This window comes from Phoxinus phoxinus (genome assembly GCF_949152265.1).
Source record: "Phoxinus phoxinus genome assembly, chromosome: 13".
Lineage (NCBI taxonomy): Eukaryota > Metazoa > Chordata > Actinopteri > Cypriniformes > Leuciscidae > Phoxinus > Phoxinus phoxinus.
The window spans coordinates 20889787-20901930 of record NC_136888.1 but is presented as its reverse complement, the minus strand read 5'-3'; positions in this window follow the sequence as shown (position 1 = coordinate 20901930).

The window sequence follows — 12144 nt, the reverse complement described above, 5'->3', positions numbered from 1 at the left end:
TCCCGGGTCATCGTTTTTTTTTTTTTTTTCATACTTTCCTATCATGGTTAAAAGGCATAATATATTCTTTAAACTGATGGCAGTTAAGCTCCATCCACAAAAAAATTGAATCAGCCTTTTTTTAAGCCACTTCATCAAAACCTCTCAAAATGAGGGTGGGGGAACGGATTCCGACAGCTGTTTTTTTGCCGTCGGATTCTGTTCCCCCCCTCTCATTTTTCTTAGCAGTGACGTTCAAATACTCAACAAACTTTTGGTTAGCACTTGTCCCATATAGCCTAGTGGTCTAAGCACTGACATTTAACACTTTTGGGATTTTGACGACCAGAGTTCAAGTCCCGGGTCATCGTTTTTTTAAATTATTTTTTTCATATTTTTGGGATTTTGACGACAGGTCCCGGGTCATCGTTTTTTTTTTTTTTTTTTTTTTTTTATACTTTCCTATCATGGTTAAAAGGCAAAAGATATTCTTTAAACTGATGGCAGATAAGCTCCATCCACAAAAAAATTGAATCAGCCTTTTTTTAAGCCACTTCATCAAAACCTCTCAAAATGAGGGTGGGGGAACGGATTCCGACAGCTGTTTTTTTGCCGTCGGATTCTGTTCTCCCCGTCTCATTTTTCTTAGCAGTGACGTTCAAATACTCAACAAACTTTTGGTTAGCACTTGTCCCATATAGCCTAGTGGTCTAAGCACTGACATTTAACACTTTTGGGATTTTGACGACCAGAGTTCAAGTCCCGGGTCATCGTTTTTTTTAATTATTTTTTTCATATTTTTGGGATTTTGACGACAGGTCCCGGGTCATCGTTTTTTTTTTTTTTTTTTTTTTTTTCATACTTTCCTATCATGGTTAAAAGGCAAAAGATATTCTTTAAACTGATGGCAGATAAGCTCCATCCACAAAAAAATTGAATCAGCCTTTTTTTAAGCCACTTCATCAAAACCTCTCAAAATGAGGGTGGGGGAACGGATTCCGACAGCTGTTTTTTTGCCGTCGGATTCTGTTCCCCCCCTCTCATTTTTCTTAGTAGTGAGGTTCAAATACTCAACAAACTTTGGTTTTGCACTTGTCTCCTATAGCCTAGTGGTCTAAGCACTGACATTTAACACTTTTGGGATTTTTGAGACCAGAGTTCAAGTCCCGGGTCATCGTTTTTTTTTTTTTTTTTTTTCATATTTTTGGGATTTTGACGACAGGTCCCGGGTCATCGTTTATTTTTTATTTATTTTTTTCATACTTTCCTATCATGGTTAAAAGGCAAAAGATATTCTTTAAACTGATGGCAGATAAGCTCCATCCACAAAAAAATTGAATCAGCCTTTTTTTAAGCCACTTCATCAAAACCTCTCAAAATGAGGGTGGGGGAACGGATTCCGACAGCTGTTTTTTTGCCGTCGGATTCTGTTCCCCCCCTCTCATTTTTCTTAGTAGTGAGGTTCAAATACTCAACAAACTTTGGTTTTGCACTTGTCTCATATAGCCTAGTGGTCTAAGCACTGACATTTAACACTTTTGGGATTTTGACCACCAGAGTTCAAGTCCCGGGTCATCGTTTTTTTTTTTGTTTTTTTTCATACTTTTGGGATTTTGACGACAGGTCCCGGGTCATCGTTTTTTTTTTTTTTTTCATACTTTCCTATCATGGTTAAAAGGCAAAATATATTCTTTAAACTGATGGCAGATAAGCTCCATCCACAAAAAAATTGAATCAGCCTTTTTTTAAGCCACTTCATCAAAACCTCTCAAAATGAGGGTGGGGGAACGGATTCCGACAGCTGTTTTTTTGCCGTCGGATTCTGTTCCCCCCCTCTCATTTTTCTTAGCAGTGAGGTTCAAATACTCAACAAACTTTTGTTTTGCACGTGCCCCTATGGCCTAGTGGTCTAAGCACTGACATTTAACACTTTTGGGATTTTGACGACCAGAGTTCAAGTCCCGGGTCATCGTTTTTTTTTTTTTTTTTTTTCATATTTTTGGGATTTTGACGACAGGTCCCGGGTCATCGTTTTTTTTTTTTTTTTTTTTTTTTTCATACTTTCCTATCATGGTTAAAAGGCAAAAGATATTCTTTAAACTGATGGCAGATAAGCTCCATCCACAAAAAAATTGAATCAGCCTTTTTTTAAGCCACTTCATCAAAACCTCTCAAAATGAGGGTGGGGAACGGATTCCGACAGCTGTTTTTTTGCCGTCGGATTCTGTTCCCCCCCCCCTCTCATTTTTCTTAGCAGTGAGGTTCAAATACACAACAAACTTTTGTTTTGCATCTGTCCCCTATAGCCTAGTGGTCTTAGCACTGACATTTAACAATTTTGGGATTTTTGAGACCAGAGTTCAAGTCCCGGGTCATCGTTTTTTTTCTGTTTTTTTTTTCATACTTTTGGGATTTTGACGACAGGTCCCGGGTCATCGTTTTTTTTTTTTTTTTCATACTTTCCTATCATGGTTAAAAGGCAAAATATATTCTTTAAACTGATGGCAGATAAGCTCCATCCACAAAAAAATTGAATCAGCCTTTTTTTAAGCCACTTCATCAAAACCTCTCAAAATGAGGGTGGGGGAACGGATTCCGACAGCTGTTTTTTTGCCGTCGGATTCTGTTCCCCCCCTCTCATTTTTCTTAGTAGTGAGGTTCAAATACTCAACAAACTTTGGTTTTGCACTTGTCTCATATAGCCTAGTGGTCTAAGCACTGACATTTAACACTTTTGGGATTTTGACGACCAGAGTTCAAGTCCCGGGTCATCGTTTTTTTTTTTGTTTTTTTTCATACTTTTGGGATTTTGACGACAGGTCCCGGGTCATCGTTTTTTTTTTTTTTTTTCATACTTTCCTATCATGGTTAAAAGGCAAAAGATATTCTTTAAACTGATGGCAGATAAGCTCCATCCACAAAAAAATTGAATCAGCCTTTTTTTAAGCCACTTCATCAAAACCTCTCAAAATGAGGGTGGGGGAACGGATTCCGACAGCTGTTTTTTTGCCGTCGGATTCTGTTCCCCCCCTCTCATTTTTCTTAGCAGTGAGGTTCAAATACTCAACAAACTTTTGCTTTGCATGTGCCCCTATGGCCTAGTGGTCTAAGCACTGACATTTAACACTTTTGGGATTTTGACGACCAGAGTTCAAGTCCCGGGTCATCGTTTTTTTTTTTTTTTTTTTCATATTTTTGGGATTTTGACGACAGGTCCCGGGTCATCGTTTTTTTTTTTTTTTTTTTTTTTCATACTTTCCTATCATGGTTAAAAGGCAAAAGATATTCTTTAAACTGATGGCAGATAAGCTCCATCCACAAAAAAATTGAATCAGCCTTTTTTTAAGCCACTTCATCAAAACCTCTCAAAATGAGGGTGGGGAACGGATTCCGACAGCTGTTTTTTTGCCGTCGGATTCTGTTCCCCCCCCCCCTCTCATTTTTCTTAGCAGTGAGGTTCAAATACACAACAAACTTTTATTTTGCATCTGTCCCCTATAGCCTAGTGGTCTAAGCACTGACATTTAACAATTTTGGGATTTTTGAGACCAGAGTTCAAGTCCCGGGTCATCGTTTTTTTTCTGTTTTTTTTTCATACTTTTGGGATTTTGACGACAGGTCCCGGGTCATCGTTTTTTTTTTTTTTTTCATACTTTCCTATCATGGTTAAAAGGCATAATATATTCTTTAAACTGATGGCAGTTAAGCTCCATCCACAAAAAAATTGAATCAGCCTTTTTTTAAGCCACTTCATCAAAACCTCTCAAAATGAGGGTGGGGGAACGGATTCCGACAGCTGTTTTTTTGCCGTCGGATTCTGTTCCCCCCCTCTCATTTTTCTTAGCAGTGACGTTCAAATACTCAACAAACTTTTGGTTAGCACTTGTCCCATATAGCCTAGTGGTCTAAGCACTGACATTTAACACTTTTGGGATTTTGACGACCAGAGTTCAAGTCCCGGGTCATCGTTTTTTTAAATTATTTTTTTCATATTTTTGGGATTTTGACGACAGGTCCCGGGTCATCGTTTTTTTTTTTTTTTTTTTTTTTTTATACTTTCCTATCATGGTTAAAAGGCAAAAGATATTCTTTAAACTGATGGCAGATAAGCTCCATCCACAAAAAAATTGAATCAGCCTTTTTTTAAGCCACTTCATCAAAACCTCTCAAAATGAGGGTGGGGGAACGGATTCCGACAGCTGTTTTTTTGCCGTCGGATTCTGTTCCCCCCCTCTCATTTTTCTTAGCAGTGACGTTCAAATACTCAACAAACTTTTGGTTAGCACTTGTCCCATATAGCCTAGTGGTCTAAGCACTGACATTTAACACTTTTGGGATTTTGACGACCAGAGTTCAAGTCCCGGGTCATCGTTTTTTTTAATTATTTTTTTCATATTTTTGGGATTTTGACGACAGGTCCCGGGTCATCGTTATTTTTTTTTTTTTTTCATATTTTCCTATCATGGTTAAAAGGCAAAAGATATTCTTTAAACTGATGGCAGATAAGCTCCATCCACAAAAAAATTGAATCAGCCTTTTTTTAAGCCACTTCATCAAAACCTCTCAAAATGAGGGTGGGGGAACGGATTCCGACAGCTGTTTTTTTGCCGTCAGATTCTGTTCCCCCCCTCTCATTTTTCTTAGTAGTGAGGTTCAAATACTCAACAAACTTTGGTTTTGCACTTGTCTCCTATAGCCTAGTGGTCTAAGCACTGACATTTAACACTTTTGGGATTTTTGAGACCAGAGTTCAAGTCCCGGGTCATCGTTTTTTTTTTTTTTTTTTTCATATTTTTGGGATTTTGACGACAGGTCCCGGGTCATCGTTTTTTTTTTTTTTTTTCATACTTTCCTATCATGGTTAAAAGGCAAAAGATATTCTTTAAACTGATGGCAGATAAGCTCCATCCACAAAAAAATTGAATCAGCCTTTTTTTAAGCCACTTCATCAAAACCTCTCAAAATGAGGGTGGGGGAACGGATTCCGACAGCTGTTTTTTTGCCGTCGGATTCTGTTCCCCCCCTCTCATTTTTCTTAGTAGTGAGGTTCAAATACTCAACAAACTTTGGTTTTTACTTGTCTCATATAGCCTAGTGGTCTAAGCACTGACATTTAACACTTTTGGGATTTTGACGACCAGAGTTCAAGTCCCGGGTCATCGTTTTTTTTTTTTTTTTTTTTCATACTTTTGGGATTTTGACGACAGGTCCCGGGTCATCGTTTTTTTTTTTTTTTTTCATACTTTCCTATCATGGTTAAAAGGCAAAAGATATTCTTTAAACTGATGGCAGATAAGCTCCATCCACAAAAAAATTGAATCAGCCTTTTTTTAAGCCACTTCATCAAAACCTCTCAAAATGAGGGTGGGGGAACGGATTCCGACAGCTGTTTTTTTGCCGTCGGATTCTGTTCCCCCCCTCTCATTTTTCTTAGTAGTGAGGTTCAAATACTCAACAAACTTTGGTTTTGCACTTGTCTCATATAGCCTAGTGGTCTAAGCACTGACATTTAACACTTTTGGGATTTTGACCACCAGAGTTCAAGTCCCGGGTCATCGTTTTTTTTTTTTTTTTTTTTCATACTTTTGGGATTTTGACGACAGGTCCCGGGTCATCGTTTTTTTTTTTTTTTCATACTTTCCTATCATGGTTAAAAGGCAAAATATATTCTTTAAACTGATGGCAGATAAGCTCCATCCACAAAAAAATTGAATCAGCCTTTTTTTAAGCCACTTCATCAAAACCTCTCAAAATGAGGGTGGGGGAACGGATTCCGACAGCTGTTTTTTTGCCGTCGGATTCTGTTCCCCCCCTCTCATTTTTCTTAGCAGTGAGGTTCAAATACTCAACAAACTTTTGTTTTGCACGTGCCCCTATGGCCTAGTGGTCTAAGCACTGACATTTAACACTTTTGGGATTTTGACGACCAGAGTTCAAGTCCCGGGTCATCGTTTTTTTTTTTTTTTTTTTCATATTTTTGGGATTTTGACGACAGGTCCCGGGTCATCGTTTTTTTTTTTTTTTTTTTTTTTTTCATACTTTCCTATCATGGTTAAAAGGCAAAAGATATTCTTTAAACTGATGGCAGATAAGCTCCATCCACAAAAAAATTGAATCAGCCTTTTTTTAAGCCACTTCATCAAAACCTCTCAAAATGAGGGTGGGGAACGGATTCCGACAGCTGTTTTTTTGCCGTCGGATTCTGTTCCCCCCCCCTCTCATTTTTCTTAGCAGTGAGGTTCAAATACACAACAAACTTTTGTTTTGCATCTGTCCCCTATAGCCTAGTGGTCTGAGCACTGACATTTAACAATTTTGGGATTTTTGAGACCAGAGTTCAAGTCCCGGGTCATCGTTTTTTTTCTGTTTTTTTTTTCATACTTTTGGGATTTTGACGACAGGTCCCGGGTCATCGTTTTTTTTTTTTTTTCATACTTTCCTATCATGGTTAAAAGGCAAAATATATTCTTTAAACTGATGGCAGTTAAGCTCCATCCACAAAAAAATTGAATCAGCCTTTTTTTAAGCCACTTCATCAAAACCTCTCAAAATGAGGGTGGGGGAACGGATTCCGACAGCTGTTTTTTTGCCGTCGGATTCTGTTCCCCCCCTCTCATTTTTCTTAGCAGTGACGTTCAAATACTCAACAAACTTTTGGTTAGCACTTGTCCCATATAGCCTAGTGGTCTAAGCACTGACATTTAACACTTTTGGGATTTTGACGACCAGAGTTCAAGTCCCGGGTCATCGTTTTTTTAAATTATTTTTTTCATATTTTTGGGATTTTGACGACAGGTCCCGGGTCATCGTTTTTTTTTTTTTTTTTCATACTTTCCTATCATGGTTAAAAGGCAAAAGATATTCTTTAAACTGATGGCAGATAAGCTCCATCCACAAAAAAATTGAATCAGCCTTTTTTTAAGCCACTTCATCAAAACCTCTCAAAATGAGGGTGGGGGAACGGATTCCGACAGCTGTTTTTTTGCCGTCGGATTCTGTTCCCCCCAACTCATTTTTCTTAGTAGTGAGGTTCAAATACTCAACAAACTTTGGTTTTGCACTTGTCTCCTATAGCCTAGTGGTCTAAGCACTGACATTTAACACTTTTGGGATTTTTGAGACCAGAGTTCAAGTCCCGGGTCATCGTTTTTTTTTTTTTTTTTTTTTTTTTTGGATTTTGACGACAGGTCCCGGGTCATCGTTTTTTTTTTTTTCGTTTTTTTTCATACTTTCCTATCATGGTTAAAAGGCAAAAGATATTCTTTAAACTGATGGCAGATAAGCTCCATCCACAAAAAAATTGAATCAGCCTTTTTTTTAAGCCACTTCATCAAAACCTCTCAAAATGAGGGTGGGGGAACGGATTCCGACAGCTGTTTTTTTGCCGTCGGATTCTGTTCCCCCCCTCTCATTTTTCTTAGCAGTGACGTTCAAATACTCAACAAACTTTTGGTTAGCACTTGTCCCATATAGCCTAGTGGTCTAAGCACTGACATTTAACACTTTTGGGATTTTGACGACCAGAGTTCAAGTCCCGGGTCATCGTTTTTTTAAATTATTTTTTTCATATTTTTGGGATTTTGACGACAGGTCCCGGGTCATCGTTTTTTTTTTTTTTTTTTTTTTTTATACTTTCCTATCATGGTTAAAAGGCAAAAGATATTCTTTAAACTGATGGCAGATAAGCTCCATCCACAAAAAAATTGAATCAGCCTTTTTTTAAGCCACTTCATCAAAACCTCTCAAAATGAGGGTGGGGGAACGGATTCCGACAGCTGTTTTTTTGCCGTCGGATTCTGTTCCCCCCCTCTCATTTTTCTTAGCAGTGACGTTCAAATACTCAACAAACTTTTGGTTAGCACTTGTCCCATATAGCCTAGTGGTCTAAGCACTGACATTTAACACTTTTGGGATTTTGACGACCAGAGTTCAAGTCCCGGGTCATCGTTTTTTTTAATTATTTTTTTCATATTTTTGGGATTTTGACGACAGGTCCCGGGTCATCGTTATTTTTTTTTTTTTTTTCATATTTTCCTATCATGGTTAAAAGGCAAAAGATATTCTTTAAACTGATGGCAGATAAGCTCCATCCACAAAAAAATTGAATCAGCCTTTTTTTAAGCCACTTCATCAAAACCTCTCAAAATGAGGGTGGGGGAACGGATTCCGACAGCTGTTTTTTTGCCGTCAGATTCTGTTCCCCCCCTCTCATTTTTCTTAGTAGTGAGGTTCAAATACTCAACAAACTTTGGTTTTGCACTTGTCTCCTATAGCCTAGTGGTCTAAGCACTGACATTTAACACTTTTGGGATTTTTGAGACCAGAGTTCAAGTCCCGGGTCATCGTTTTTTTTTTTTTTTTTTTCATATTTTTGGGATTTTGACGACAGGTCCCGGGTCATCGTTTTTTTTTTTTTTTTTTCATACTTTCCTATCATGGTTAAAAGGCAAAAGATATTCTTTAAACTGATGGCAGATAAGCTCCATCCACAAAAAAATTGAATCAGCCTTTTTTTAAGCCACTTCATCAAAACCTCTCAAAATGAGGGTGGGGGAACGGATTCCGACAGCTGTTTTTTTGCCGTCGGATTCTGTTCCCCCCCTCTCATTTTTCTTAGTAGTGAGGTTCAAATACTCAACAAACTTTGGTTTTTACTTGTCTCATATAGCCTAGTGGTCTAAGCACTGACATTTAACACTTTTGGGATTTTGACGACCAGAGTTCAAGTCCCGGGTCATCGTTTTTTTTTTTTTTTTTTTTCATACTTTTGGGATTTTGACGACAGGTCCCGGGTCATCGTTTTTTTTTTTTTTTTTCATACTTTCCTATCATGGTTAAAAGGCAAAAGATATTCTTTAAACTGATGGCAGATAAGCTCCATCCACAAAAAAATTGAATCAGCCTTTTTTTAAGCCACTTCATCAAAACCTCTCAAAATGAGGGTGGGGGAACGGATTCCGACAGCTGTTTTTTTGCCGTCGGATTCTGTTCCCCCCCTCTCATTTTTCTTAGTAGTGAGGTTCAAATACTCAACAAACTTTGGTTTTGCACTTGTCTCATATAGCCTAGTGGTCTAAGCACTGACATTTAACACTTTTGGGATTTTGACCACCAGAGTTCAAGTCCCGGGTCATCGTTTTTTTTTTTTTTTTTTTTCATACTTTTGGGATTTTGACGACAGGTCCCGGGTCATCGTTTTTTTTTTTTTTTCATACTTTCCTATCATGGTTAAAAGGCAAAATATATTCTTTAAACTGATGGCAGATAAGCTCCATCCACAAAAAAATTGAATCAGCCTTTTTTTAAGCCACTTCATCAAAACCTCTCAAAATGAGGGTGGGGGAACGGATTCCGACAGCTGTTTTTTTGCCGTCGGATTCTGTTCCCCCCCTCTCATTTTTCTTAGCAGTGAGGTTCAAATACTCAACAAACTTTTGTTTTGCACGTGCCCCTATGGCCTAGTGGTCTAAGCACTGACATTTAACACTTTTGGGATTTTGACGACCAGAGTTCAAGTCCCGGGTCATCGTTTTTTTTTTTTTTTTTTTCATATTTTTGGGATTTTGACGACAGGTCCCGGGTCATCGTTTTTTTTTTTTTTTTTTTTTTTTCATACTTTCCTATCATGGTTAAAAGGCAAAAGATATTCTTTAAACTGATGGCAGATAAGCTCCATCCACAAAAAAATTGAATCAGCCTTTTTTTAAGCCACTTCATCAAAACCTCTCAAAATGAGGGTGGGGAACGGATTCCGACAGCTGTTTTTTTGCCGTCGGATTCTGTTCCCCCCCCCTCTCATTTTTCTTAGCAGTGAGGTTCAAATACACAACAAACTTTTGTTTTGCATCTGTCCCCTATAGCCTAGTGGTCTGAGCACTGACATTTAACAATTTTGGGATTTTTGAGACCAGAGTTCAAGTCCCGGGTCATCGTTTTTTTTCTGTTTTTTTTTTCATACTTTTGGGATTTTGACGACAGGTCCCGGGTCATCGTTTTTTTTTTTTTTTCATACTTTCCTATCATGGTTAAAAGGCAAAATATATTCTTTAAACTGATGGCAGTTAAGCTCCATCCACAAAAAAATTGAATCAGCCTTTTTTTAAGCCACTTCATCAAAACCTCTCAAAATGAGGGTGGGGGAACGGATTCCGACAGCTGTTTTTTTGCCGTCGGATTCTGTTCCCCCCCTCTCATTTTTCTTAGCAGTGACGTTCAAATACTCAACAAACTTTTGGTTAGCACTTGTCCCATATAGCCTAGTGGTCTAAGCACTGACATTTAACACTTTTGGGATTTTGACGACCAGAGTTCAAGTCCCGGGTCATCGTTTTTTTAAATTATTTTTTTCATATTTTTGGGATTTTGACGACAGGTCCCGGGTCATCGTTTTTTTTTTTTTTTTTCATACTTTCCTATCATGGTTAAAAGGCAAAAGATATTCTTTAAACTGATGGCAGATAAGCTCCATCCACAAAAAAATTGAATCAGCCTTTTTTTAAGCCACTTCATCAAAACCTCTCAAAATGAGGGTGGGGGAACGGATTCCGACAGCTGTTTTTTTGCCGTCGGATTCTGTTCCCCCCAACTCATTTTTCTTAGTAGTGAGGTTCAAATACTCAACAAACTTTGGTTTTGCACTTGTCTCCTATAGCCTAGTGGTCTAAGCACTGACATTTAACACTTTTGGGATTTTTGAGACCAGAGTTCAAGTCCCGGGTCATCGTTTTTTTTTTTTTTTTTTTTTTTTTTGGGATTTTGACGACAGGTCCCGGGTCATCGTTTTTTTTTTTTTCGTTTTTTTTCATACTTTCCTATCATGGTTAAAAGGCAAAAGATATTCTTTAAACTGATGGCAGATAAGCTCCATCCACAAAAAAATTGAATCAGCCTTTTTTTTAAGCCACTTCATCAAAACCTCTCAAAATGAGGGTGGGGGAACGGATTCCGACAGCTGTTTTTTTGCCGTCGGATTCTGTTCCCCCCCTCTCATTTTTCTTAGCAGTGAGGTTCAAATAATCAACAAACTTTTGTTTTGCACGTGCCCCTATGGCCTAGTGGTCTAAGCACTGACATTTAACACTATTGGGATTTTGACGACCAGAGTTCAAGTCCCGGGTCATCGTTTTTTTGTTTTTTTTTTCATATTTTTGGGATTTTGACGACAGGTCCCGGGTCATCGTTTTTTTTTTTTTTTTTTTTTTTTTTTTATACTTTCCTATCATGGTTAAAAGGCAAAATATATTCTTTAAACTGATGGCAGATAAGCTCCATCCACAAAAAAATTGAATCAGCCTTTTTTTAAGCCACTTCATCAAAACCTCTCAAAATGAGGGTGGGGAACGGATTCCGACAGCTGTTTTTTTGCCGTCGGATTCTGTTCCCCCCCCCTCTCATTTTTCTTAGCAGTGAGGTTCAAATACACAACAAACTTTTGTTTTGCATCTGTCCGCTATAGCCTAGTGGTCTAAGCACTGACATTTATCAATTTTGGGATTTTTGAGACCAGAGTTCAAGTCCCGGGTCATCGTTTTTTTTCAGTTTTTTTTTCATACTTTTGGGATTTTGACGACAGGTCCCGGGTCATCGTTTTTTTTTTTTTTTTCATACTTTCCTATCATGGTTAAAAGGCAAAATATATTCTTTAAACTGATGGCAGTTAAGCTCCATCCACAAAAAAATTGAATCAGCCTTTTTTTAAGCCACTTCATCAAAACCTCTCAAAATGAGGGTGGGGGAACGGATTCCGACAGCTGTTTTTTTGCCGTCGGATTCTGTTCCCCCCCTCTCATTTTTCTTAGCAGTGACGTTCAAATACTCAACAAACTTTTGGTTAGCACTTGTCCCATATAGCCTAGTGGTCTAAGCACTGACATTTAACACTTTTGGGATTTTGACGACCAGAGTTCAAGTCCCGGGTCATCGTTTTTTTTAATTATTTTTTTCATATTTTTGGGATTTTGACGACAGGTCCCGGGTCATCGTTTTTTTTTTTTTTTTTCATACTTTCCTATCATGGTTAAAAGGCAAAAGATATTCTTTAAACTGATGGCAGATAAGCTCCATCCACAAAAAAATTGAATCAGCCTTTTTTTAAGCCACTTCATCAAAACCTCTCAAAATGAGGGTGGGGGAACGGATTCCGACAGCTGTTTTTTTGCCGTCGGA